Genomic DNA, 27,638 nt, shown 5'->3' with positions numbered 1-27,638 from the left:
TGCTCTGAAGCACTCGTCTGATTCTCTCTCCATTCACTTCTGAATTCTGTGTTAGATGACCACAGAAGTTATGTTGCTACACAGGAGAATCCATGCAGTAAATCGAGTGGGGAAAAACTAAAACCAAACTATAGGCTGCTTTGAAAGTTTGCAAATACACAAATGAATTGGTTGGTTGCGGGGGGGCGGGAGGTCACTTCACAACTTATTGCCACTTTCGAAAAGAAGCAAAGTCGGTTTTCCCACTTTTGGTGCCAAAATCTAACCTTGGCATTCGTTACAAAAAAAAAGTAAGTTAGCTGTGTCCCTTCCCCATCTTATATCCATTCTGCACAATCTGCCCACACCAGCCCGCCCTTCACATCGTGTGATCATCCATTTGAGGAGTGTTCATATTTCAGCCTCGGGGTGTAACATATACAACAACTCTTTGGAACATGCTGGCAGATGGAGCTATTAAAGTACAGCATATAGTGATTTTCGACGGAAATTGCCTTCAGCTCATTAAGTCAGGACCAAAAAACAACTTACTTGAAATAAGTTGTTAGGGGAAAAAAAATAGAACGTTTCTAATTCAGTGCGAAGAGGAACAAAAGGAAATAAAGCTGGAATCTCCCCTTCCCGGCTAGGTTGTGGAAAAGCTTCCAGACTGGTGTGTGTGTGTTGGAGAGGTTTGTTACTGACTCCCATCCCTAAAGGGTGCAGTGATGGCCGGCTCGGAGTGAAATCCTTTCTCATGTACACATGAAAGGTCTGGCACACGAAAGGCAGACAGGAGATGGCATGTTAGGGAGTGGAACATACCATCAGTAGAAGCACTGGAGGGGAATACCTCCGCGGGAGCTAGGAAAACGCACCAGTGAGTTGAGCCCGCACCGATGTGTGTGGGACTGGGAGCAGGGCTGAGCGGGGCTGAGAGAGGACAGAGCAAGCGATCCGCCTAATCTCGGCACCGCTCCCTGAAGGTCTTCAGCAACACATGTGAGACCGTTCTCGTATGTCTAAACTCACCCGGACACCCCCCCCCCCCCCCGTGTGTTCCCCTCCCTGCTGGGCTGGCAAAGATGTGGCAGTGAAGTTTGCGGCAGCTCCACTAACTGTTTCTCACTTGAGTGAAACCTTGAGCGGGCAAGAATAGCGAGAGTGCCCGGGATTAGTGGCTGGAGGTGAGGGAACAGTCAGCATTTCGTGACATTCCAGTGGATTACTTTGACTGATTTGAGAGTAAGTGCTTGTTTTTTTTTGCTTTGACTCTCATATTTTCAACCCCCCCCCCTTTTTTTGCCGATGGAGCTAGTTTATTGTTCAGTGTGATTTAAAAAAAAGATCTTTGGGGAATTGCTTGTACAGTTGCAATAATAAGACATGGGTTTGGGAGGGGAGAAGTTACTTAATGGAGATGTGTTTTTTTTAATGTATTCTTGTTGTTTGTGAAACTTTTGTCCTTTTTTTGGCAATCACTATTTATTGAACCAAATGCTATTCTTCATTAAGGCGTTTTGTGTATTTCACAAATTGTACAATCTCAAAAGGATATTTGCAACATATTTTTTCCCTATAGTTTCTTTTGGGAAACGTTGTCATTCCTGTGGGTTTGACTGAACCTCGTCAGGTCCAACAGGATCCTACAGGGTACAGTTGTATCATCCGATAGGATTTTTACTCTAAATATATTTGATGACTGAGAGTCTGTAATATTCCTCTTCCACAACATTACTTTGCAGTTTGACTCCTATCTTTCTTCTAACAACGTTTAAAGAGTCTATACTTCATTAGCTCCCTTCAATGCCGCAGGATATAGTTTATGCGATTAGTCACTTGTGTTAAGGGACTCTGCATGTGGCTTAATTTTGAAAGAATGCTAGTCATTTCCTTTCTGAGATTTCTGGGAGTTGATTTTTTTCCCCCAGATCAAAACAGTAATTGCTGCTTGGGACTGTTTTTTTTCTCTCTACGCTGCAAACCCTTTATATTCCAAACATCCTTTTATATATCAAGGCTTTAAAAAGAACCTGTTTGAAATATCCCCCCCCCCCCCCGTGCTTTCAGCCCGAGATGAGAAAGAGATACCAATTTTCTTGGGGTTTGGGGAGGGAAGAGGATGCACTGAACCCGAGTTAAAGAATACAAAAAAAATCCAACCTACCTTTCATTGAATTTCAATGCGATATTTAAACTGCCATGCTTGATCCTATTGGGTCCTGTAAAAGAAAAGTCAAATCCCATAAGATTTGTTGTGAAACCTTCAAGTATCCAATAGGGTGATACCAGAGTTTAGAATAGTCTGTTCCGCTGATTATTTTGATAAGAGTTATGTCTGTGTGTAGGTATGTTGCAGTCACTCTAATGAATTTAATGTAACTTCTGCAGGATTCTTACAGCAAGAACAAAAACTCAGAGGCCTTTGCTTGCTGGAGTCCCCCTTTGATTTACCCATTGGGAAACTACAGAAATCAAACATTTTCCCTCTTGTTCCTGGACACACACAGAAGGGGCACAGGAAATCTCTCTTTTTGCTCTGTCTGCTGCATTGAAGCAGTCAATTAAAGCTGACTTTAATTCCGCTCAGCAGTGCTCTAGGGAGGTACGGCTGCTTTTAGAAAACAGAATAAATAGAAAAGGGGAGGTTAAGCCAGCTCTTTTTTTAAAAAAAAAGTCATTCTATTGAGATGCCTTGGCTGCTTGGCAGTGGGAGTTTATTTTGATCATGTGTGACGCATCTGTAAAGAAGGGATTCAGACCAGACTATCTTTGAAATGCACTATTTTAAAGAATGGAGACTATCTCTTACTGACAGGCGCAGCAGCATAAGCCCTAAAGCTGGCATTTCTTACACTATATGGTAAAAATAAAAGGCACTGAATGAAAACACATTGATCAAGTATGTGGATGGACTGGAAATAGGGGCCTCAGCTGCTGCCTGCTTTCCATGTGGTACTGCCTTGCTATGCTCATATGCTTCAGGCTTCTGTTGATAAATCAGTTTGTTGTTGTTCATTTTTTTTAAAAACAGCATCCTATTAGTCTGAGAAGGCTGGTGTTTCCCTCATGATCATGTATCTAGGAACTGGAACTATAATAGTCAGACTAATATTGTGTGCAGCTGTTATCCTGGTACTTGCATTTCGTATTCTGAACACTGGTGGACATAGTTGTACATTTTTAGTTGGCTTGGCCATACTAAATGGAACTTTTACAGAACAAACTAAGAATGCCTGCAGCATTGCAATCGTTTTTCAGCCTCTTAACATTTTCTAATTGGCTTCAAACCTTTTAGTTAATTTTTTAATTATCTAAATGAAAGATGCCTGTAGAACTCTGCTTCACTATGAATGAATGCTGTCACTTCTGGAGGGGGGAAAAATGCCTTCAAGTCCTGAAAGAAATTTAGAAGAAGCATGTAGAATGTTTAAAAGCAAACAGTTACTAGGGACCTTGATTTTTTTTTTTTTAAATTGATTTTTAGAACTGTGAACAGCCATTGTGTCCAGCGCCCACTGCATCAGCCTTACTGATGCGCTGTTGATTCCTTTGGCAAATATTAGCTTAACATTTCTTTAGTGTAGAATCATTTTCACGTGCTTCTAGGTTCACGTGTGAGTATTTGCCGTATAATCACATTGGGAACCTGGTGTATTGATTTAGTGCTGGCTGAACCTCACAACACTGGAATCTACTTGTGGACCGATCAGTCAATGCTATGTTTTGTTTGAGCTGAATTACTCCTGCTTGCAGCTAGTAAAAGATAACCATTTTACTTTTACGTATTCTTCACTGAAATATAATGTCCATGTGTCAAGCAGCTGTTTATAAGGCTTTGGGAAATTTCTGGGGAGTTGTCTAAAGGTCAAAGATCATTTTTATTCATTCAAATCTATCATTCCTTACAACAGCAACTTGTGTTTGTAGAGTGCCTGCAACATAGTGAAACATCCCAAGAAGCTTCAGTGGAATGTTTCCAAACAGAATTAGACATTGAGCCACATAAGGAGATATGAGCGTAGATGATCAGCAACTTGGTCAAAGGGAGCGGAGTTAAGGAGGATCGTACAGGAGGAAAGAGAGTCAGAGAGGGAATTTTGGAATTCAGGCTCTTGGCAACTAAAGATGCTGCCACCAGTGCTGGAGTGAAATCAGCGATGTGCAAGAGTGTAGAATTGGAGGAGTGCATGTTTTACATGAGTCTGGAAGAGATTACAGAGGTAGGGAAGGGCAAAGTTAAAGAGGGGTTTAAAGTCAAGGGATGCTAACTTTAAAGTTGAGGTGTTGCTTAACTGTAGGTGCATGATCACGGCTGCGAGAACAAAATCTTACTACGTAATAAACTGTTTTCTTGTTGAAGTGGATTTTTGGTCCCGGCATTGTAAATACATCTGCCCAAAGCAACTGCTCATGCAAGACTATGGGCATCAGGGATGAAGGACTTTAGTTGTACCGGTGGGTTAAAGAAGTTGGGGTTGTTTTCCCTGGACCAAATGAGATTGAGGGGAGATTTGATAACGGTGTACAAGATTTTGACAGCTATAGATAAGGTAGATAAAGAAAAGCTGTTCCTATTGACTAATGGTCAATAGACTCGTGGACACAAATTTAAGGCTTAGGATGCAGGGGAGTACGAGGAATTATATTTTTACACAATGGGAGCTAATCTGGTAATCACAGCCTACGAGGGTGGTGGAAGCAGAGGCGAACGGTGATTTCAAAAGGAATTTGGATGGGCACTTGAGGAAAATAAACTTGCAGGGCTACAGAAAAGAGCAGGGGGATTGGGACTGACTGGATTGCTCTACAGAGAGCCAGCAGGGGCTGAGTGGGATGAATGGCCTTGTTCTGTGCCATAATGACTCTATGAAAGGCTGCTTCCAATTTTTATATTGTCAGCACAGTTCTAAAGCCATGGAGGCACAAAGTACCATAAGAATTGGCCCTTGGATGTCCCCAAGGTCCCTTAGAATGGGGGGATGTTATAAAAAATCTAAAAGTTGATATTATTATTGGGCACCAAGGATCTGTTTAAAGGTTCTGAATTATAAACTTGGCGGCCCTCCTCATATTTTAAGGTCAACTTTTATGGAAGTGTTAAAGTTTCAAGCGGCCAGTGTTAGCAGGCACCTGAATCTCCACAGCACTCCTCAGCTACTCCTGTCATATATTCTGGGTTTGGTGCATAACTAACACACAAGCTTCAAATAGTAGCGGCCCTGTATTGTGCGCAGAGACTTCAGATCTACTCTTGCATCTGATGCATTCAGTGGAGGGAAATGCAGCTGGAAGCATCAGATTCAGAGCAGACGCCGGACCTGCTGGCCCGATAGTGTGGGACCATTGTCTCTGTGTATTGTTGAAAAGGAAAAATAATCAATCCAGGCAAACTTTGCCCCTTTTTTAAGCTGCTTTCAATGTCTGGACTGGTTTCTTCGCTCTCCTTACATACCTTGAAAAGTCACATCTACAATATGAGGGGTGGCATGGTAGCACAGTGGTTAGCACTGCTGCTTCACAGCTCCAGGGACCTGGGTTCGATTCCCGGCTTGGGTTACTGTCTGTGTGGAGTTTGCACATTCTCCTCGTGTCTGCGTGGGTTTCCTCCGGGTGCTCCGGTTTCCTCCCACAGTCCAAAGATGTGCGGGTCAGGTTGATTGGCTATGCTAAAAAAAAAATTGCCCCTTAGTGTCCTGGGATGCGTAGATTAGAGGGATTAGCGGGTAAAATATGTAGGGATATGGGGGTAGGGCCTGGGTGGGATTGTGGTTGGTGCAGACTCGATGGGCTGAATGGCCTCTTTCTGTACTGTAGGGTTTCTATGAAAAATATACTGAAGGAAAGAAATTCTGAAAACATCAGTAAACTTAACTATTCCATGTTAAAATGTTTGAAACAATGTTCCTCATACTCTGGGAGCTTTCGTAATTAAGGGAAATCTGATAGAGATTTTCAAAAGTATGACAAGTTTGAGAGATGAAGTTGTTGTACACAAGGGGCGGCACGGTAGCACAGTGGTTAGCACTGCTGCTTCACAGCTCCAGGGGCCTGGGTTCGATTCCCGGCTTGGGTCACTGTCTGTGTGGAGTTTGCACAGTCTCCTCGTGTCTGCGTGGGTTTCCTCCGGGTGCTCCGGTTTCCTCCCACAGTCCAAAGATGTGCGGGTTAGGTTGATTGGCCATGCTAAAATTGCCCCTTAGTGTCCTGAGATGAGTAGGTTAGAGGGATTAGTGGGTAAAATATGTAGGGATATGGGGGTAGGTCCTGGGTGGGATTGTGGTCGGTGCAGACTCGATGGGCCGAATGGCCTCTTTCTGTACTGCAGGGTTTCTATGATTTCTATGAACTGTTTCTGCCACTTGGTGAAGTAGTTGGAGTGGCAGTAGTATAGGCTAAAGATTATCAACTGAGTGAATGGGGAAGTTAGAATTTTTTCTGATAGTGGATGGCTAGAATTAGAATATGGCTATTGATGTAGATACCAAATATAATACAACAGGGAATTGGATAAGTTGAAGAAAATTAATAATGTTAGAAGTTATGAGAAATGAATTGGGATTAGAAGCAGATTGCCACTGATTAGGCATTAACAGGGCACAGTGAGCTGAATGGTGTTGTATATTCTGTGAATTTCAATGGTGCAGTGGCTGCAGTCTCACCTGAGCCTGAATGTCACGGATTCGAGCGCTACTTCAGAGCCTCAAGGCCATAATCGAGGCTGACGTGTCAGTGCAGTACTGAGGGAGTGTTGCACTGTCGGTGGCGTCATCTTCTGAATGAAAAGTTAAGCTGAGGCTCTGTCCACACTCCCGGGGAGAAGGAAAGACCCAATGGCACTGCTCAAAACAGAGGACGGGAAGTCCCCCAGTGCCCTGGCCAAGATTTATCCCTCAACCAAGACCCAACAGACAGGAACATAGGAATTTCTAGACGGGAAAAGAGCCAAGGTCCATCTAGTTCACCATCTAACATCATGATTGTGGGAGTTAGGATTAGATGACATCAATTTAGCTGCTGCATTTCTGACATTGCAACAGTAACTACACTTCACAAGTTCACTTTCTTGGCTGTAAAGTGCTTTGAGATGTCTTGAGGTAAAGAAATGCACAGGATAAATGCATATTCTTTTTCCCTCTTGCAATTCCTTCTAAAGGTTAAATCCTACCTGCTAGATATTTGTTGATATTTCTACCTCCAATCCTTCTCCCACCGTAATTTGGTGTTTGATTGCTTTTCAATGCTCTAGAATATTTTATTCAGCTGAAGGTGCTCTGCAAGCACTTTTTTTATTATTATAACCTGGGTGTTAAAAAAGATAGAAACCTGAGTACGTGAGGAAAAGAAAGTGTGTATGCTCATATAGAGAAAGCTCACCAAAGAGACCAGGGCAGACATATATGCATGTGAGAGAGGGAACAGAGTGAAGGAGAGACACCAACAGAGTGAGAAAGAAGCAATGACAAATCGGAAGTGGAGATACAGTCAACACAAATGGAGAGTGAGGACACATAGCGTGAGTGAAAGGAAAGACAAACAAATGGATTAAAAAGCGGAGAAGAAAACAAGCACTTATAGGAAGAACAACAGAATTGGTTTCTCTTGAGTTCCGTCATGCCAGTTAATATGCAGACAATGTGCCTTTTACTAATTTGATGCAGCAGTTTGCTACAAATAAAGGGGAACATGCATATCCTGAAGAGAGTAATCGCCCATTAAAATCAGGCGTTATATGTTCAACTAAACTAATCTTATCAAAGTCTTATTATTATTAATCAAGATCTTGCTGTGCTGATAAATCTGTCATTTGATAGATCAAAAGCACAGTTATCATTTTTAATGTTGATTTTAATAGTCAAGTGATGTAATTAAAGCATAGATTAAAATCCATTCCAAAACTCCCAGAAGGCTGTCAACATTTGTATAGTAGAAAGTTATGACTTATTAATATCAGAAATAAAGTCAAACACTATAATAGATGTAATTGAGTTTGTTCCTTTACACATAAAGGAACAATATTTTAATCCTACAATAGCCAACGGCAGCTTAATATTGCAGTGAAGACATTTTTGTAGATTTAAGATGTCCATCCAGTCAGCTGATTGAGTATAGGGCTATGTAAATCTAAAATATCAAACAGTTTCCATTTAGATGGTTAAAAGATATAGCTGCAAAATTCCATTCCAATTACCAAATCAATATTTTTCTTATTCTGAATCCATTCCCAGGACTTGGGTGTTGCTGGCAAGGTCACCATTTATTGCCTAGTGCAGTTTGCCTTTGGTAGGTGGTGTTGAGCCTTTTTACTGTAGCGCCGTAGTCCACATGGTGAGGCTGGTCCAATAGTTGTGCAGCGGTTTACTACATTTGAGTTGTTTGCTCAGCTGCTTGAGAAACAGTAAAGGGTGAACAACATGAATGTGAAATTGGAGTCACACAGAGACAAGAGTAGCCAAGGAAGGCAGGTTATTATCTAAACGGCACTAATGAGGCAGCTGCATTTTTATGTCGATCTGACAGTTTTTCGGGTCACTCTTATTGATAGTACATTATTATTTCTAGATTTAATTCTAATCTAAATTCTAAAGCTAATTCTCAAACTAGTATGTTGGGAGTTGAACTCGCATACTTTGGATTATTCGTCTGGACCTCCTTGATTGATCTGGTGGCGTCTTTGATATAATCTGGTGAAGATCTCAAAGATTGTGGTGAATTGCTCCATATTGCACAACCTGATCTTCTAAAACCAGAACTCCTTTTTAGTTACCACAAAAAACAGTGAGGTGCAGGTATCAGCATGCAGCCTGCAATAAGGGTGATTATCTAAGGGAGAATCTTTGCAGTGTTAGCATCCTATTCAACTCTGAGCGGAACTCCTGACTCCAAGCACTCTCCATCACTAAGGTTGCCCCCTTCAGGCCATCTGCTACCCATACCCTCGCCCCTGCCTTTGACATCTCTAGGTTACTCCAATGCTTTTCCAGCCAGTTTACCATTCTGCATCTGCCATAAATTTCAGATCATCCAAAAGGATGTTGCTTGTACCCTACTCCGCATTATGTCATATCTATCCTTGCTGATCTATGTTGGTTTTCACCAACTCCCTCTTGTACTTTGAGACTCCCTTTAAAATCCACCTTCTTTGACCACAATTTTGATCACCTCTCTTAATATCTCCTTCTTTGATTCAATGCCTAATTTTGTCTGATTACTTCTTCATGAAACACCCTGAGGATTTTTTTCTCGACACTTGCTCTTCTTGTCCATACATAGGAAAGAAAAAAATGTTTTATTTTCACTTTCTGCTGGGACTGATATTCTTCCATCTTGCATTAGCCTGTGGGGAAAGCCTCAGTGCTATTTTCCTTCAGGCTGGAGTTAAAATTGCAGGTGGGATCCAATGATGTCATGCACATGTAAGGAACTCTCTTATTGACTTTGGGTAGCTGTCCACGGTACCTGCTCAAGAGAGTAAGGTTAAGCACTCAGCTGCTGGGATCCTGGTGGTTTCAGGGCAGGTAACTAATCATCTACTTATGACTTTACCTGGATTTCCAAAAGACATTTCATAAGGTTCCACATCAAAGGTTATGACACAAAATAAGAGCTCATGATATAGGGTGTAACATATTAGCATGGATAGAGGATTGATTAAATAACAAGAAATGGAGAGTAGGGATAAATGGGTCACTTTTGGATTGGCATGCTATAATTAGTGAAGTGCACCAGGGACCAATGCTGGGCGCTTAACTATTTACAATCTATATCAATGACTTGGGTGAAAGAACTGAATGTATGGTTGCTAAATTTGCTAATGACACAAAGATAGGTACTAAAATAAATTGTGAAGAGAATGCATGAGTCTGCAAAGAGATTTAGATAGATTAAGTGAGTGGGCCAAAAGTTTGGCAGATGGAGTATAATGTGGGAAAATGTGAGGTTGTCCACTTTGGCAGCAAGAATAGAAAAGCGGCATATTATTTAAATGGAGAGAAACTGCAGAACTCTGGTACAGAGGGATCTGGGTGTCCCGGTACATGAATCACAAAATGTTACTATGTAGGTATAGCGACTGATTAGGAAGGCAAATGGAATGTTGGTGTTTATTGAGAGGGGAATCAAGCATAAAAATAGGTAAGTGTTGCTACAGGCCTTATTGACACCTCATCTGGAGTATTGTGTACAGCTTTGGTCTCCTTAAGAAAATATATAATTGCGTTAGAAACAGTTCAGAGATATTTCGCGCAACTGATTCCTGCGATGAAGAGGTTATCTTAGGAGGAAAGGTTGAGCATGTTGGACCTTTTTACCCATTGGAATTTAGAAGAATGAGAGGTGATCTTATTAAAATATGCAAGATACTGAGGGGACTTGCAGAGTGGATGCTCAGGGTATATCTCCCCTTGTTGGAGAGAGTAGAACTTGGGGACACAGTTTAAAAATGAGGGGGTCTCCCATTAAAGACTGACGTGAGCAAGAACCTTTTCTCTCAGAGGGTGGTTAATATGTGGAATTCTCTCCCTCCAGAGAGCAGTGGAGGTTGCATCATTAGATATATTCAAGGCTGAGTTCGATTTTTGGTCGACAAGGGAATCCATGGTTATGGGGGGCAGACAGGAAAGTGGAGTTGAGGCCAGAGTCAAATCAGCCATGATCTTATTGAACAGTGGAGCAGGCTCGAGGGGCCAAATGGCCTACTCCTTCCAACTCTTGTGTTTGTGCAGGATGAGTAGGATTAGAACGAGCCTCAAGGTGATTCAAATGCTGAGCGCAGTGTCTTTTTGGAAGATGTGGCTGACTCTTCTTACTTTGCCTACCCTGGTCAAACTCACACAGTACAGAGTTATCATGCACATGTTGGGCATCATGGCATTGACTGGCCTGACCATCTCCTACCATTGCTACTGTAGCGCGCTGCTATGGATTGTGTGTCACTCCTTACCAAATATTGTTCCCCACTTCTGCATGACTTTGTGTAACCGCTCGCTTCAATTGTGGGACTGCCTGCCATCCTGCGGACCGCACAGATATTCTTGCATGGCAGAGCTTTTCAACGGCTGCCAAAACAACATTTGGCCTGGCGTCTCCTTTAAGTTGCCGCAGGCCTTTAAAACCTGCAGCAGCACGCAGGTTCCCACCCTAAATGGCAAGCTCCCAGTAACCAATCTTCCCAATGTTGTGAACCCACGAAGAATGTTAAAATTAGGCTGAGCCCTGCAAGTTACTCCAGGGTCGGCCCACTTCTTGTTAGACATGTGTGACCTGCACCCTGCTAACATTCTGTTCAGGATTTTGCCTAAGCAGAAAATCCAGGTTGTGGATTGCTTACAAAGTCTGTATTAGGAATATAATTCAGCTGAGAGGGGTTCAAATTGAATTATCAACCACAAAGTTCAAGCTTGAAAAGTTTGTGGATGAGTCCTGGATTAAGTTGCAATCCTGTTCCAATTCTGTACTATCTATTCTGACATGTATCATAAAGCCTGACTTTCCCTCTGGGCAGGTTTCAGCATGTTGCCCCTTTTTGTTATGGTCACCTGTCTTTAGGCATAAAATGACAGACCTGGGGCAGCCTACTAGCCTGAGGCTGCTGTAATATATAACTTCAGACTGGGCCTCACCTGGTCCCCACAAAAGCCTGTAAGTATTTACTGTTTTGGCTCCTTTTTTGACTACCAGTTGACACAGGGCAGAGCATGCATGGACTCGGGTTGTTATTGACTGTGTAGTACCCCAATTTAATGAAGTAAATTTAACGTGAGATAATTTTGTGGCTCTGGAAGAACATTACAGGAAAGTTCAGATGAAAGCAAAATATCGCAGATGCTGGATATCCGAAATAAAAACAGAAAATGCTGGATATACTCTGGGTTTAGCAGCACCTGTGGAGAGCGAAACAGAAAGCTGAGTTTGATTCTTTAAGAGCCAACGTTCTGAAGAAGAATCATATTCGATTTGAAATGTTAACTCTGTTTGTCTCTCCATGGTAATTCAGAGTCCAGTCTTACTTTGAGTATTAGTGATCCCAGGAACCGAAAATAAAATAATGTGCAATTGATATAGTCACCATTGATGACATGTGTCACTTAGTGTGAACCAGATACATTGAAAAAGTCACATACAATATATAGGGCTGCTTTACGTGGTGGTAATGACATAAAACTGTCAGTGTTCGCCATTGTAACTTCACTGAAACCTCAGGAGTCTACACATGCACAGAATAACACAAAATTCAGACGCTGCGTTCAGTATTTCTATTCTTCTCCAGAGGGAAAGTTGCTGAGGCACTCACTGAACGCGTTCCAAAGCAATCAATGAGTTGGTGAAAACTTCCACTATTCTGCAGTTAGTCTCACTGTAAATACCCTTGAACAATTATAGCTTGTTGGATGAGGTGTAACTAGATTAGTAACTACTTCATAATTATCACCAAACATATTCACTGGTCTTGAAATGCTGATTTGTATATTTGTGGAAAGTCAAATTACTCCGCTATGATAAATTCCACATTCTAATTTTGCTTTAATATAAAGATATATTAGCTTCCACCTTATTCCAAATCATAATCATTTATTTTGCCATCTGAGTATTTAACTTGAAGAATTAACAGTGCTCTTGACTTCCTGGTATGCTGTCTATGAGAATACTTCAGCGTGACTGGTCGCTAACCCCTCTTGTTGACATCCCTACTGCCACGTCCCTGGGGATCCCCTTGACGTAGCACTGAGTTTAGGCTGCCTTTGGGAAATTGGAAAACACACAACCGAGATTGCTAGATCTTTGCAGCAGCTACATTAATGATCTAGATGTGAATGTGGGGGGTATGATCAGTAAGTTTGCGGATAACACAAAAATTGGTACAGTAAATAGCAAAGAGGAAAACGATAGAAACAGGATGATAGAGATGGGCTGGTCAGATGGTCTGAACAGTGGCAAATTGAATTTAACCTTGAAAAGTGTGAGGTGCTGCATTTTGGGAGGACTAACAAGGCAAGGGAATACATAATGAATGGTAGGACGCTTGGAAGTACAGAGGACCAGAGGGAGCTTGAGGTTCATGTGCAAAGATCCCCAAAGGCAGCAGGACAGGTTGACAAGGTGGTTAAGAAGACATATGGGATACTTGCCTTCATTAGCTGAGACATAGAATATAGGAGTAGGGAGGTTATGATGATGTAGCTGTATAAAACGCTGGTCAGGCCACGGCTTGAGTACTGTGTGCCGTTCTGGTCACCACACTATCGGAAAGATTTGATTGCACTAGAAAGGGTACAGAGGAGATGTTGCCTGGGCTGGAAAATTACACCTACGAAGAGAGCTGGTTAGGCTGGGGCTGTTAGGCTGAGCTGAAGAGCCTTTTTCTGTGCTGTATGACTCTGACTGTCCTCGAGGTAGGCGGTGCATCTCATTGCTTCACCGCTGATATCCAAACCCAGCCTTTTCACAGCTCACAGCCCATAGGGGCCTGTATCCTTACCTTGCCCCATGTTGGATGTAGAATGGTGCCCCTCAGACTGTATAACCAATTGTCTCTCTCTAATGGGAGAGATGCCCATGGTCCTTTGTGGACTGTGGTTAATTACTTGCGTTACCAACAGCCACAAGGAAAGACAGCAGAGCTTCCCACTTACAAGAGAAAGGAATTATTAGATGGATCATTTTATGATTTCTCATTTTGTGGGGGCAGGGAGGACTTGCCTGTTGACGGCACGTATTGGAAATTCAAGTGCACATTATACACAATTTTACTATAATTTTCCAAAAAAACTCAGAAAATTATCTGTTGGGCGTGTGGATAACAAGGCGGTGGAAGTATCAAATGTGATCAGCAAGGCAAGATAGTAGGGCGGCACGGTGGCACAGTGGTTAGCACTGCTGCCTCACAGTGCTAGGGACCCGAGTACAATTCCAGCCTTGGCTGACTGTGTGGAGTCTGCACATTCTCCCTGTTTCTGCGTGGGCTTCCTCTGGGTGCTCCAGTTTCCTCCCACTGTCCAAAGATGTGCAGGTTAGGTGGATTAGCCAAGCTAAATTGCCCCTTAGTGTGGGTTAGGGGGATTAGCGGAGTAAACGTGGGGTTACGGAGATAGGATCTGGGTGGGATGCTCTGACGGAGGGTCAGTGCAGACTCGATGGGCCGAATGGCCTCCTTTTGCATTGTAGGGTTTCTATGATGAGTCAGAATATGGAAAGGCAAAAAAGTAATGATTTGCAAAATCCCACAAATCGAAACCAAAATGAATGCACGCTAATGCACAGAATAGCTTTTTTTAAAAAAACATATTGGGGCACCAGACTCTTAAATTCTGATGGTGCCAGTAAATTGTATATTTTAAATAAACTATGGCTGTCATTGGGTTAAGATTTCCAATTAAACATATCTGGGTATATAATGTTTAGAAATTTGGGAAAGAAAGGAAGACTAGCAGTGTTAATTAGAGACACTATCATGATAGAGAATTTAAATGGAAAAGTCATCTAAAAAGATTCCTTTGGACTCTGCTGAGGAGCAGCAAGGGATTCGTTAAAATCAAGGGACATCTTATTGGCCTCAAAAAGCAGAAAGAAACTGAGGATGGAATTTTTAAACAAATTAGAGAAGCAGGCATTGGCAAAATTACAACTTTAGGAGATTTTAATTAACCAAAAAGAGTGGTAGACGAAGAATGAAAGCTGAGATTTTCTACAGGGTGTTCAAAGGTTTGCTTTCTCCGTTAATGTGTTGCCGCTCCGGCAAGAATAGAAATGTTACTCACCTGGTTCCGGATAATGAGACAGGGAAAGTATGGAACATTTTGGAAGCAGTGGCAAAACTATAATTGGTATAAATCTAAGAATATAAAATCAAAACTTCGAGGACAAGGTGCTTGATTGGCAAAAAAAGGGGAATATAAATTGAGGGAAAAAAAATTAAATTTGATTGTAGGTCAGCATTGGAAAATAATTAAACAGGAAATGGAAAGGATAAAAGCCAATTATATCCCAGTAAAGGAAGAGGAGAATGAATTGAAAGTTGAGGCTCTGTGGATAAATGGGGAGGTTGGATCAAGTGGGAAATTTAAATAGAAACTTTACTTGCGCGACAGAGGATAAGGTAGGAAAAATAATTTAGGAAAGCCAAGCAAATAATAACAAACTAGAATAGAATAGAATCCCTACAGTGCAGAAGGAGGCCATTTGGCCCATCGAGCCTGCACCGACAACAATCTGACCCAGGCCAAATCCCTGTAACCCCACATATTTACCCTGCCAATCCCCCTCATATTAATGGGCAATTTAGCTTGGCTAATCAACCTAACCTGCACATTTTTGGACTGTGGGAGGAAACCGGAGTGCCTGGAGGAAACCCACACAGACACAGGGAGAACATGCAAACTCTACACAGTCAGTGACCCGAGGCTGGAATGAAACCTGGGTCCCTGGTGCTGTGAGGTAGCGGTGCTGTGAGGTAGCGGTGCTGACCACTGTGCCGCCGTGTTGCCCAACAAAAGGGAAAAATAATGAAGTAGTCTTCAGTAAAAGGAGAAGGGTCACTGAGGAAAGAAACTTGAAGGTGAAGGATTGGCAAAAATATTGGCTGGGACTTTCTGGACGTTCACGCCAGTGGGATCTTCTGGTCCCATCAACGGTGCACCCTGCCGCGGGTTTCCTGGCGACGAAGGGTGCATTCAACGGGAAACCGCGTTGACAATAGCAGGACCAGACGATCCCGCTGCCAGCCAATGGAGGGCCACCTTGTGGCAGATTGAACGGAAAATCCCATCCATTGTGAGGGTGTGATACTGAAATTTTAGAACAATCAGAGGAATTATTCAAAGAAAAGTAATACCAAAATAGTTATTAAAATTAAGGGGACAGGTCACTCTGACTTCATGATTTATATCCACTCATGCTGAGGAGATCAAGGAAGAAATAATTGGCCATTATTTTTGTAACATTCTACAGAAAGCAAAGATGGAGGGTGGCATATTTGATTGGCCTCTTCCAAAAACAAATGACTGGATAAACTGGGAAATTAAACGCCAGTCATAACTTTTTGGGAATCTACTAGAACCTAAGTTAGGTGACTAAGCACTTGAAGAAACATCCAAGATCTCTAAAAAGCAGGCTCTGATTGACTGAGTTTATACAATTCTTTGAAGTACCAAGAGAGTAATGGTAAAGGAGATTCATACAATATGATGCATATGGATTTTGAAAACGTATCTGATAGAATACCACATCCGAGACTTAAGGGAAAGAAAATGGGAACTGAAATTAAGTGGATTGGGGCCATATAGATATTTGGGTGGATGGAAGGCAAAAAGCACAGAGCAGTAGTAAAAGTAAGTTTCCTGGATAGGAAAAGTGTGGTTAGTGGTCTAACATAAAGGTCACATGAAGGCTATTATTGACTATATCTAAAATAGTCCAAATCCTGCACCTGCTTGTGGCTTAAGTCTGGGCCATTTGCCTTTCTGTTGTTTCATTTTCATCACACAATGTGTGACAAAATGTATTAACATTTTTCCATTATAATTTCCTGATTCACATTTGATAATCCACCAATGCAAATTTGTTGCACTAATTGCTCAATCATGGATAACTACACTGTTGACTATTTTTAAGGTCTTTATTTTCCTAAGTTATATGGTTATTGAACCTAAACTTCTAAATTTTACATTTTGCGATATATTGTAAATCAGCCAAGCATTCATAATGAGGCCACCTGTTTCTGATGATACAGATGGCTCCATTATGAAAGCTTGGCTGAGCACTAAGTCACACTAATAGATCTGTTGAGCAGGTGTCTGTTTACAACAACTGAGTGGAATGTTAACCTTGACTGATCGACATTTTTATGAGATTATAATAAGTCCTTTCTTTCAATCGTAGAATCATAGAATCCTACAGTGCAGAAGGAGGCCATTTGGCCCATTGAGTCTGCACCAACCAAGATCCCACCTAGGCCTTATCCCATAACCCCATGCATTTACCCTAGCTAGTCCCCCTGACACTAAGGGGCAGTATAGCATGGCCAATCCACCTAACCCGCACATCTTTGGACTGTGGGAGGAAATCGGAGCACCCGGAGGAAACCCACACAGACACGGGGAGAATGTGCAAACTCCACACAGATAGTGACCCAAGCTGGGTCCCTGGCGCTGTGAGGCAGCAATGCTAACCACTGTGTCCCACCCCCCGCCCCAAGATATGTATTTTTTCTTGTGTGTATATTTATTTGGACAAAGTGAAGAAGTGTGAAGTTATTAGGAATGATAGTGACTGATACTTTTATAAATTTGGAAGAACAACAGTTTGTTCAAAGCCGATTTCTGAATAGGTGTTTTTATCATGATCATTTCAAGACTTGCCATTATTATAATGCGGCTTATTGATTCAGTACATAACACATACTTGGATACTTGGTGAGTGGGCATGGGGGATACAGGAGGCATAAAAGAGGGCATGGGAGGTATAAGGGGGGGTATGGAGGATGCAGAGTGATGTGGAGAAGGCATATGGGCTGGGTGTGCAGTGAGGGGTGAAGGCTGGAGAGCCTAACAGTTTTTAATATAACTGGGCTGAAGAAACTGAGGTGGGCTTTCTAAACATCCCGTCTTTGCACTTGCACTCCTCTTTGACTGCCTCTGAATTGGAGTCTGGAGTCAGCGGGCCTGACTAGATCATGTTCCCCACCTCTCTGGAGTGAAAATAATGTTTGGAGGGTCTATTTACATGGAGAAAGGTATGCTGAATGAATAAATTAGTGAAAATCTGTCACTAAAAGGCTGCTGCATGATGGGCACTTTATATCACTTAGTTTAATATGTAACTAAAAGGAGCAGGAGTGCTCTCCCTGATTCCACTCTAAATGATAGGCCACTTACTCCTGGTCTGTGCTAATTCACCTCCTCTTCTGAAGCCCCACCAGTGGGCCAGCTTGATTTTGGGAAGAAGCCATTGTGGCGTGGACATCTCATCACTATGTGGAAATGAGGCCTGAGGCCCAATGAAGGGTGTGAGCCTTAAGGCCTCCATCTCTAGGCAGTGTTCCAAACACACACCCACTTGTGCCAGGAAACAGCACAAAACCAGTTTTCTCCCCTGTTTGACAAACATTGCACAACGTGGAAGAGGAGAGCAGTCGTGATAAGTAGATGCACAAGATATTAATGGTGATACTGAAAATAGATTCAACTGTCAAAAAGAAAACCACATCTTGGTTGTCTAATTAGCGGGCATGTGCTCATATGAACTAATGTTGGACTTGGACAAGACCACCATCAGAGAGGCTACAGTTGTGCACACTCCAATATAAGAAGTATGTCAAAGGAAAATAAAATGGAAATGGTCGAGTATAAGCTTGTTTTGATGACACCAGTTATTGACAGAATAACTGGAATCATTAACATTTCTTGCTCTGGAGCAAACCAAGGGGGCGACCCAATAGATTTTTTTCCAAGATATTGGAAAGGAAAGGATGTTTCCTCTCATGGTAGAATTTAGAACCAGGAGTTGCTGTTCACGGAATCACCTATTTAAGATGTGGAGATGCCGGCGTTGGACTGGGGTAAACACAGTAAGAGTTTTAACAACACCAGGTTAAAGTCCAACAGGTTTATTTGGTAGCAAATGCCATTAGCTTTCGGAGCGCTGCTCCTTCGTCAGATTTCCACTCCATCTGACGAAGGAGCAGCGCTCCAAAAGCTAATGGCATTTGCCACCAAATAAACCTGTTGGACTTTAACCTGGTGTTGTTAAAACTCTTACTGTGATCACCTATTTAAGGCAGACATGAGGAGAATTCCTTTCTCTCAGAGGATTGTGCATCTTTGGAAATCTCGCCCTCAAAGGATGGTGGAAGCAGAGTCCTTGAATATATTTTTTTAAGGCGGAGCCAGTTGGATTCTTGATAAGCGAGGGGGTGAAAAGTTAGAAAAGTTACCGGTCGGTGGGAATGTGGAATTGAGAGCTTACAATCAGGCCAGCCATGATCTTATTAAATGGTGGAGCAGGCTTGAGGGGCCGAGTGGCCTAATACTACTCTTAATTCATGTGTTTGTATGATGTAGTAAATAATTAGTTAATAAGCCAATAATGAGAAGGTGTAAGTTTGGGATGATCAGCAGAATTAAATGGTGGCTAAAAGAAAATCATTGCACAGAGGGTACTGGGAATGTGGCATCCTCTGCCAAAACTATCTTGAGGCAGGAGCAGTAAGAAATTATTTTGAAAAGGGAATTGGGTAGTTGCTTAAAGAAGTATCAAATGAGTCAGGAAGCTTCAAACAGAAAAGTGAACCCAGTTTGTGAGTTGATGGTTGGAAGTATTGACCTTAAACTGACCTTATTCTGAGATATTTCATCAATGCCATTTACTCAGAAGATTCCTGAGACCAATCGTAGTGAGAACGGAGCTTGTTTTGCTGATGTTATTTATTAAAATGGTAATTTGATAAGTGAAGGTTTTTACATGTGCCTGTGTGAGGATGAAGAATTCCGCTCACAATTAACAGATGCAGAAGAGAAATGAAAAATGAAAATGTATTCAATAATTGATCTCCCGTTAGACACTGCTGCTCAAATTCGTCACACAGATGGATAATGGTGGAAAACTCAAACTGGCAAAGACATTTGTGCTTTTAACTTGATGCAAATTCCCATTATAGGGAATCTTGAAACTACACTTAATATATGCCACGTTACACTTGAGAACTGTGCATGTGATGCGGCCACTGTATACAAACAAAGTAAAAGACATTGGGTGAGATTCTCTGGCCTCCCCTCAGGGATATTCTCAGCAGCGTGTCCAAGCTGGTGGTGGGATCATCTCGTCCCGCTGCTGTCAATGGGAATTCCCATTGAAGTCACTTCATGCTGTCGGGAAACCGATGGCAGGAGGTGCGCCACTGGCAGACCCAGAGAATCCGGCCAGCGTGAATGGGCAGAGAATTAGAAGTCATAGAAACCCTACAGTGCAGGAGGAGGCCATATGGCCCATCGAGTCTACACCGACAACAATTCCATCCAGGCCCTATCCACATCACCCCACATATTTACCCCGCTAATTCCTCTAATCTATGCATCCCAGTACACTAAGGGGCAATTGAGCATGTCCAATCAACCTAACACACACATCTTTGGAGTGTGAGAGGAAACCGGAGCATCCGGAGGAAACCCACACAGACACGGAGAGGAAGTGCAAAGTCCGCACAGTGACTCAAGCCGGGAATCGAACCCAGCTCCCTGGGGCTGTGAGGCAGCAGTGCTAACCACTGTGCCACCGTGCCACCCTGTATTTCTCAGTCCCCTCGTCCGCCATGAGGATAAGCGCACCATTCAAATCTGCTATTCAGGACCACATTTGATTCAGTTGTTGTTGTTGAAACACCTGATATGAGCAAGGCTGAAGCTGCAAAAACTCCACTTTGTTGAAGCCCTGGGAGACTAATAGGAAGATGTACAGTCCCTTTGCCGAATTGAAGTTCAGTGAATTGAGACCTTATTTTAAATCAGCAGTTACAGCAGGGATTTCTGCACGACACGGGGAATGGGAGTGTAATTGAAGTAACACACACATTGCATTTTGTGTTGCAAATTTACAACCAATGGTATTAATACAGCCAAAGTCATACCTCACCACTGACCACTTCCAGCTTTGTGTCAGGAATAGTTTATCTCATTTAAAGATGAGGGTAAAACTGGATCCTCGGACATTTTTATTTTTAAAAAGCCTGAATTATTTCCAATGCTGCAGAGCTCTAACACAAATGGTCCTGTGCCTTAGCACCTGCCAGGGATGAATGCTGGATTTCTGCTTTATCTGAGCAAGGCCAATCCAACAGCCTCGGTTCTGGTTTCTCAGCTCGAGTGTTGTATGTCATTCTCTGAGGTTCAAACAGGAAAATTATTTACTGACCTGTTCTAAATGTCGCAATCAGCTCTACATCACTGGGTTTCACCTCGTCCGTACACAGCTGTTCCAAAATGCTTTCTTGTCTACTTTTCCTTTCTTTCATGCAGCAATAATAGCTTCCACATGACCAAACCTCTCATCTGCAAAGTCCAAATATGTCAGTTTGAAGCTTAGGGTGGGAAGAATTTGGTGCTAAGTTTGGTAACAGTCTTATTTAAACGGTGCGGCAGTGGGCGGGGGTCGCCGGGGGAAGCTTATTAGTTTGAAGGGTCGACTGAGATGAAAGGGTGGATCCCTTGTGACTCATTGTTTTGTCTTTGTTGCTCTCGCCACCAGGCACATGCTGTTAATTGATCAAAGACGCCTTTGTGAACTCCTTTGTGAGATTTTTGAGTGTTTTGTTGTAAATGGGATCCTCTGCTTTTGGGAGCTGCTTCATGTGGTTAGTTACCTGGTGTGATTGGTGTATTTGAGTACCACAAATGCTTGGACCCATATCCAGTGAATTTCCTGAAACAGTACAAAACATGACTTTGCCTTCGCCTGATAGCAGGTTTGGGGAAGGTTCATTGACTATGTAGATAAACCGTTTCAGAGTTGACATCAAAGGTATTTTAAATTACCACTTTAGATTTCTCCATGTAAAGCTAAGAACCGCATACCTTGCATGTCTCCCGCTGGTGAAATTACTGAGATGTTATTTATTAATTACCAGTCACTTAGAATCACTCCTAATATTCCATGCTGCTTTGACAAGGAAGTCAATTTAGATTTATTTTCTATTTTTTGAGGAGTGGCGTTGTTCCTTCCGATCTTTATAATTTTAGCAGTAATTTCAGTTGTGCGGGTTAACCAATTTCTTTCTTTAATTTTTCATGGGATGTGGGTGCGCTGGCATTGTTGCCTGTCTCTTAACTTCCATGAGTCGAACGTTTCAGAGGGCAATTAAAGAGTTAGTCACATTGCTGTGGCTCTGGAATAACATGTAGGCCAGGCCAGGTAAGGACAGCAGGTTTCCTTCCCTAAAGGACATTAGTGAGCCAGCTGGGTTTTACAACAATAGTTTCATAGTCGCCATTACTGAGGAGACTATCGCTGGAATTTTACCACCCGGCCTCCACGGGAATCAGAGCGGGTGAGGGCCAGACATTGGGAAGGTCCGTTGACCTCAGACGGGATTTTACGGTTTCGGGACGAGCAAGGCTGTAAAATCCCTTCCTATCTTTTAATTCCAGATTTTATTTATTGAATTTAAGTTCCACTAGATTTGAGCTCGCGTCCCTAGAGCATTAACCTGGGCCTCTGGATGACAATAGTCTAGTGACAATACCATTATGCAACCATCTCCCCCAGGTTTGCAAGAATTGGCATGATCTTCTTAATTAAGGGTTTTCTTGGTTATTTTTCACAGGAATATTTGTCATATCACTATTCTAATCATATATAAATTACACTTGTAATATTCTCCAAAATTCTTTACAGCTGCTAGATATTTCTCTGTTAAACAATTCATTGTAGGAGCCGATGGGTTGATTTTCACATGATGTGATGGTGTAAACCAAGTCATAGCAAATCCTCAACCTGTTTCATCTCTCATTATTTTTATTTCCATTGACTTTTAAATCTACCCTGAAGTACCTTCCCAAAATGCGAATGGAATATCATGAAGAGAACTCACTGATACAACAATCCACATTTATAGTGATGAGGTGGGAGCTCATGGGAGTGTTGGAGGCTTGTAATTCTTGACCAGATCCATTTCTGTTCTTAAATAAAAACAGGAAATGCTGGAAATACTCAGCAGGCCAGGCAGCGTCTGCGGAGAGAGAAACCAAGTTAACGTTTCAGGTTGATGATCTTTTACCAGAAGCTGTCCTTGTTACACTCACTCCCATTGTTGTCACTGTGGTTAACACTGCTGCCTCACAGTGAGAGGGACACAGGTTCAATTCCAGCCTCAAGTGACTGTGTGGAGTTTGCACATTCTCCCTGTGTCTCATTGGATTTCCTCCGGGTGCTCCGGTTTCCTCCCACAGTGCAAAGTTGCGCAGGTTAGGTGGACTGGTCATGCTAAATTGCCCCTTATGTCCAAAGATGTGTAGATTAGAGGGATTAACTGTTGTAAATGTGTGGGGTTACGGGGATAGGGCAGGGGGAGAGGGCATGGGTAAGATACTTTGTCAGAGAGTCAGTGTAGACTTGATGGGCTCCTTCTGCACTGTAGGAATTCTGTGAAATATATCATCTTTCTGGCAGTCCCTGCAACCAAGCCGATGCTAAACGTAGTGCTTTGCGTTCCTTTTGACCTAACCGGGGAGGTGAGAGGCAGACTATGACATTTGGGCAGTTCAGAGTCTCCATAAATGATGCCCAGGCTTATACACTGGAGAGGACAATCCAGCACGGGAATAGTTAAGAGTGATAAACCCAACTCAGTTGATGTTGAGAATGGGTGCTGCGGCTGTCTCTGACCATGGGAGGGATGATCATGTCCCGCTGGATAGCCACTGGCCACCTCAATTTGGGCAGCCCTTGACCAGGAAGGTGTGGACTAATGACAGTCCATCTACTTCAGTGGGTGCTTGGAGCTTGGTATCCCTGCTTGACAAATGGATGGAATCTGAAAAACCAACAAAAGGAAAGAAGAGGCCAACGCCTCGATTGGCAAGCTGGAATGTCAGGAGCATGTGCATGGAATTGATAACGCCTGAAAAACAGCTATGGTGAACGTGGTCCTTGAAAGGCTGAACAGCATTCTCTACAAGAAACTGGGCTTACCGAGAACCGATCACTGAATGAGAAGCAGCACCAGTCCATCTGGCAGGATGAGAGGTGTAGGCTTTGCTGTAAGAAACTGGCTGATCTCGATAATAGAACCTCCAACACAGGGTTCAGAATGTGTTCTCTTCATCCACCTCTCACCTCAAACTGGACCCATTAGCCTCGTGAGTATCTATACTCCAATGTTGTGCTGCACTACATAGGCAGAAAGCAGCTCTAAGAGGAGATTGACATTGCTATCAGCAGAATGCCTAAGTCAGAACGTCTTTACCGATTGGGGGATTTCAACGCAGGGATACGTGCGGCATGGCCCTCCTGCCTCGGGCATCATAGAATCATGGAATCCTATGGTGCAGAAGGAGACCATTTGCCCCATGGAGTGTACACCGACCACGATCCCACCCAGGCCCTATCTCCATGCATTTACCCGAGCTAGTCCCCCTGACACTAAGGGGCAATTTAGCATGGCCAATCCACCTAACCTGCACATCTTTGGACTGTGGGAGGAAACCAGAGCACCCGGAGGAAACCCACGCAGTCCCAGGGAGAATGTGCAAACTCATCGCAGACAGTGACCCAAGCTGGGAATCGAACCCAGGTCCCTGTGAGGCAGCAGTGCTAACCACTGCGCCACTCTGGGAAAGATAAATGAGAATGGACGGAGAGTACGTGAGCTTTGCTGCTACTGTGAGCTTTGTGTAACGAACACTTCCTTTTGGAACAAACTATGCCATAAGGTGTCCTGGAGACATCCAAGATCAGGATATTGATTGGCTGAATCTGATTATCACCAGACATGACTCTCTCAGCAGCAGTCTCAATCACGCAGCCACCACAGCACCGACTGTGATACAGATTACTCCCTGGTGTATACCGGGTGAAGATTCAACCCTTGAAATGTTTCTCACTCAAGAATGCCATCCTCATGTCAATGTCGGCATACTGCCCATCCAGATAAAAACCAACAATTCCTTGACTGGATTTAACAGGCATTCCCACACAGAGTGCAGAACAAAATGGAACATTCTTAGAGATGCCCGATATATGAATAAACTCTCAACATATGGGAAACAAGAACGGAAAACTGCTGACTAGTTTGAGGCTCATATCACTGTGATGGAACCTGTCACTGAAGCCAAGCCACCCGCTCTCATTAATTACAAGAGAGATCCGTGCCTGGAAATGCTGAATGCATGAAGAGCCACTGGAAGCATAATCCAACAAGCTTCCAGACAATGCACCATTGACTACTGGCTACAACCTTGTCAGAGTATCCAGATTCCTTCGACATCGGACATACATGAAGAGATCAAAAAAGCCACAGGTCCATCAGCAAGAAAACAGCTCCATCGGAAACAAAGTCAGGGAGGTCACCACCGGTTAAAATAAATAGCTGGTGAGGTGGGTGGAACATTCCCTTGAATTGTACTCCAAGCAGAGCACTGTTGTCCAGGAAGCTCCAGACACTGTAGAAAACCTGGGTTCGATTCCCGGCTTGGGTCACTGTCTGTGTGGAGTTTGCACATTCTCCCCGTGTCTGCGTGGGTTTCCTCCGGGTGCTCCGGTTTCCTCCCACAGTCCAAAGATGTGCGGGTTAGGTTGGCCATGCTAAAATTGCCCTTAGTGTCCTGGGATGCGTAGGTTAGAGGGATTAGCGGGTAAATATGTAGGGATATGGGGATGGGGCCTGGGTGGGATTGTGGTCGGCGCAGACTCGATGGGCCGAATGGCCTCTTTCTGTACTGTAGGGTTTCTAAGATTCTAAGAAAACCTACCTGTCATGGCAAAGCTGGATATTGAACACACAATGGAGGAACTTAGCAAAGCTGCTGACTTACCAGGGGCAAAGATCCAGACCCTGATGCTCAACCACCTAAACGTATCAAGCACAGAAAAGTGGCACTCCCACAGCATCTGCACAAACTTATCTTTCTCTGCGAGAGAGAGGGGGCAGTACCCCGGGGGGTGCATGATGCAAAGATTGTGACCCTGTGCAACAACATGGGTGACCGCAGCGATTCCGACAACTATCGAGACCACTCCCTCCTGAGTATCGGGGGAAACACATTTGCCTGTGTTGCCCTTAGTCAGACTGCAGATGTTGGCTGAAAGCATTTACCCCGAATCTCAGTCTGGTTCCAGAACCGGAAAATCTACAGTCGGCAAGATCTCCTCAGTCTGGCAGCTGCAAGAGAGAAACCGTGAACAAAGGAGACCACTAATTATCACCTGCATCAATCTCACCAAGTCACTCAACCATCCTAACAGAGGTTGTCTGTTCAGGCTGCTGGAGAAAATTGGTGCCGGCAGAAGTTGCTCAACACGAGCTCCTGTTTCTATGACAGTAGGATGGGTAAAGTGAGCTAGCTATGATGGGCAATATCAGAACCCTTTGAGATCCACAGTGGGGTCAGACAGGATTGCATTCTGCACTGTCACTCTTTGGTATATTCTTCTCTTTGCTGTTGTCATTCTTCAGGTCAGCCACAGAGGGAATTGATGGAAAACTCTTCAGCCTTGCTCACCTGAGACAAAGGTGCACTAATCCTCATTAGAGAGTTGCTTATACTGGTAATATCATGTTCCGTACTGAGGAACACCTTCAGTGGCAAATGGACACACACTCACAACTGTGAAGGGGTTTTGTTTGAGCATCAGCATCAGGAAGATCAATGTCATGGTCTGGGACGTTGCCATATTGCCATCTATTAACATTGACAACATTAATGTGCAAACAAGCAGCAAAACATTGCTTGAAGCTTTACATATCGAGACTCCACAATCATCAGCAATCTGTCACTTGATGCTAAAATCAACACAGGTAACTCGAAGGTTGTGGCTGTTATGCCCAAACTGACTAAGCGGTAGGGGACTATGAGGTGGGGAAAACAGCAACCTGATTAAGAGCACCAAACTATAAGTCAACCATGCCTGCACACTCGGTGCACTTTACAGTGGTGAAACCTGGGCAACAGATGCTCGGCAGGAGAAAAGGCTGAACAGTAGTTTCCACCTTCACTGTCTCAGACATATTCTCGGCATTTCTGAGCAAGACAAAGTCACCAATTCAGAGGTCCTGGAACAAGTTAATTCCACCAGCATACACACATTGCTAAGCCAATGATGTCTGCGTTGGCTCAGCCAGGTTCATTGCTTGGATGACAGACATATAACCAAAGACCTTCTAAACAGTGGAATGGCCACTTGGGTCATGACCTTCACCTCAAAGACACCAGCAAGCAAGTTATGAAAATATCGAACATTGACACTGACAACTGGCCAACAGATGGCCATGACCTCTGGGGGTTGGCTGTTTGGAAAGGCATTGGAATAGGCTAGCAGAAATGAAGAGCTCAGCTTAACGAGAAGAATGTCTAGAGAAAAGGGAGGCCAATGTACCCTCTTAGCCCACTGGCTTCCCCTACAGCAAACACAGCAGACACTGCCATCCAGAATGGGGCTCCTGAGCCACACCAGGTGATGCTTAACATGAAGTTGACCACCATGGCACAAACTATCACCGTGTGAGGCAGCAAGCATCTTCCAGTACCTCAAAGTTTCTGATCCAGTTGCAAAGTGACACTTACTTCACCTGCCCTCTCAACAGTGAGCTGTGCAAATAATTTGGATCGTTTAAGGAGTTAGTTTCTAACTTGCACAATCTCATTGGATTTCCATTCCATTTGGGTGAATTGCATGAAGATAAATATGGTGAAGTCTTCCTTGGAGCTGACTCCAATGTTGGACGTGAAGAGATTTAATGTGAATAATTTTGTTCGTGCCTTACATTTACCCAAATTCATCAAGCATTTCCTTCATGTTGTGAGGAACAATGAGCTGTATTACAATCCACCAAAGCGAGAGTCTCCCTCTTCACCAGGTCATTTTTGACCCTCATCTCCAGTGAGCTACAATGTGGAGAAAGTAGGTTTCTCACTGTTGGTTATTTTTGTTATCGTATTAGAAGGGCGGAATAATGC

At 43.2% G+C, this 27,638-nt stretch overlaps 1 protein-coding gene across 1 annotated transcript in view; it reads left to right on the top strand.

Annotated features, from left to right (window-relative positions):
- Positions 1-515: 515 nt before the first annotated feature.
- The window catches only part of frmd6 (FERM domain containing 6), a 135,823-nt gene continuing 108,700 nt past the window's right edge, over positions 516-27,638 (top strand). Inside the window, exon 1 of the mRNA XM_078233941.1 lies at positions 516-1,224. The gene's annotated coding sequence lies outside the window, so the exon portion shown is untranslated. The remainder of the gene's footprint in view (positions 1,225-27,638) is intronic.

This window comes from Mustelus asterias, chromosome 18 (assembly GCF_964213995.1).
Source record: "Mustelus asterias chromosome 18, sMusAst1.hap1.1, whole genome shotgun sequence".
Taxonomy (NCBI): Eukaryota; Metazoa; Chordata; class Chondrichthyes; order Carcharhiniformes; family Triakidae; genus Mustelus; species Mustelus asterias.
This window is presented reverse-complemented; position numbering and strand designations above follow the sequence as displayed.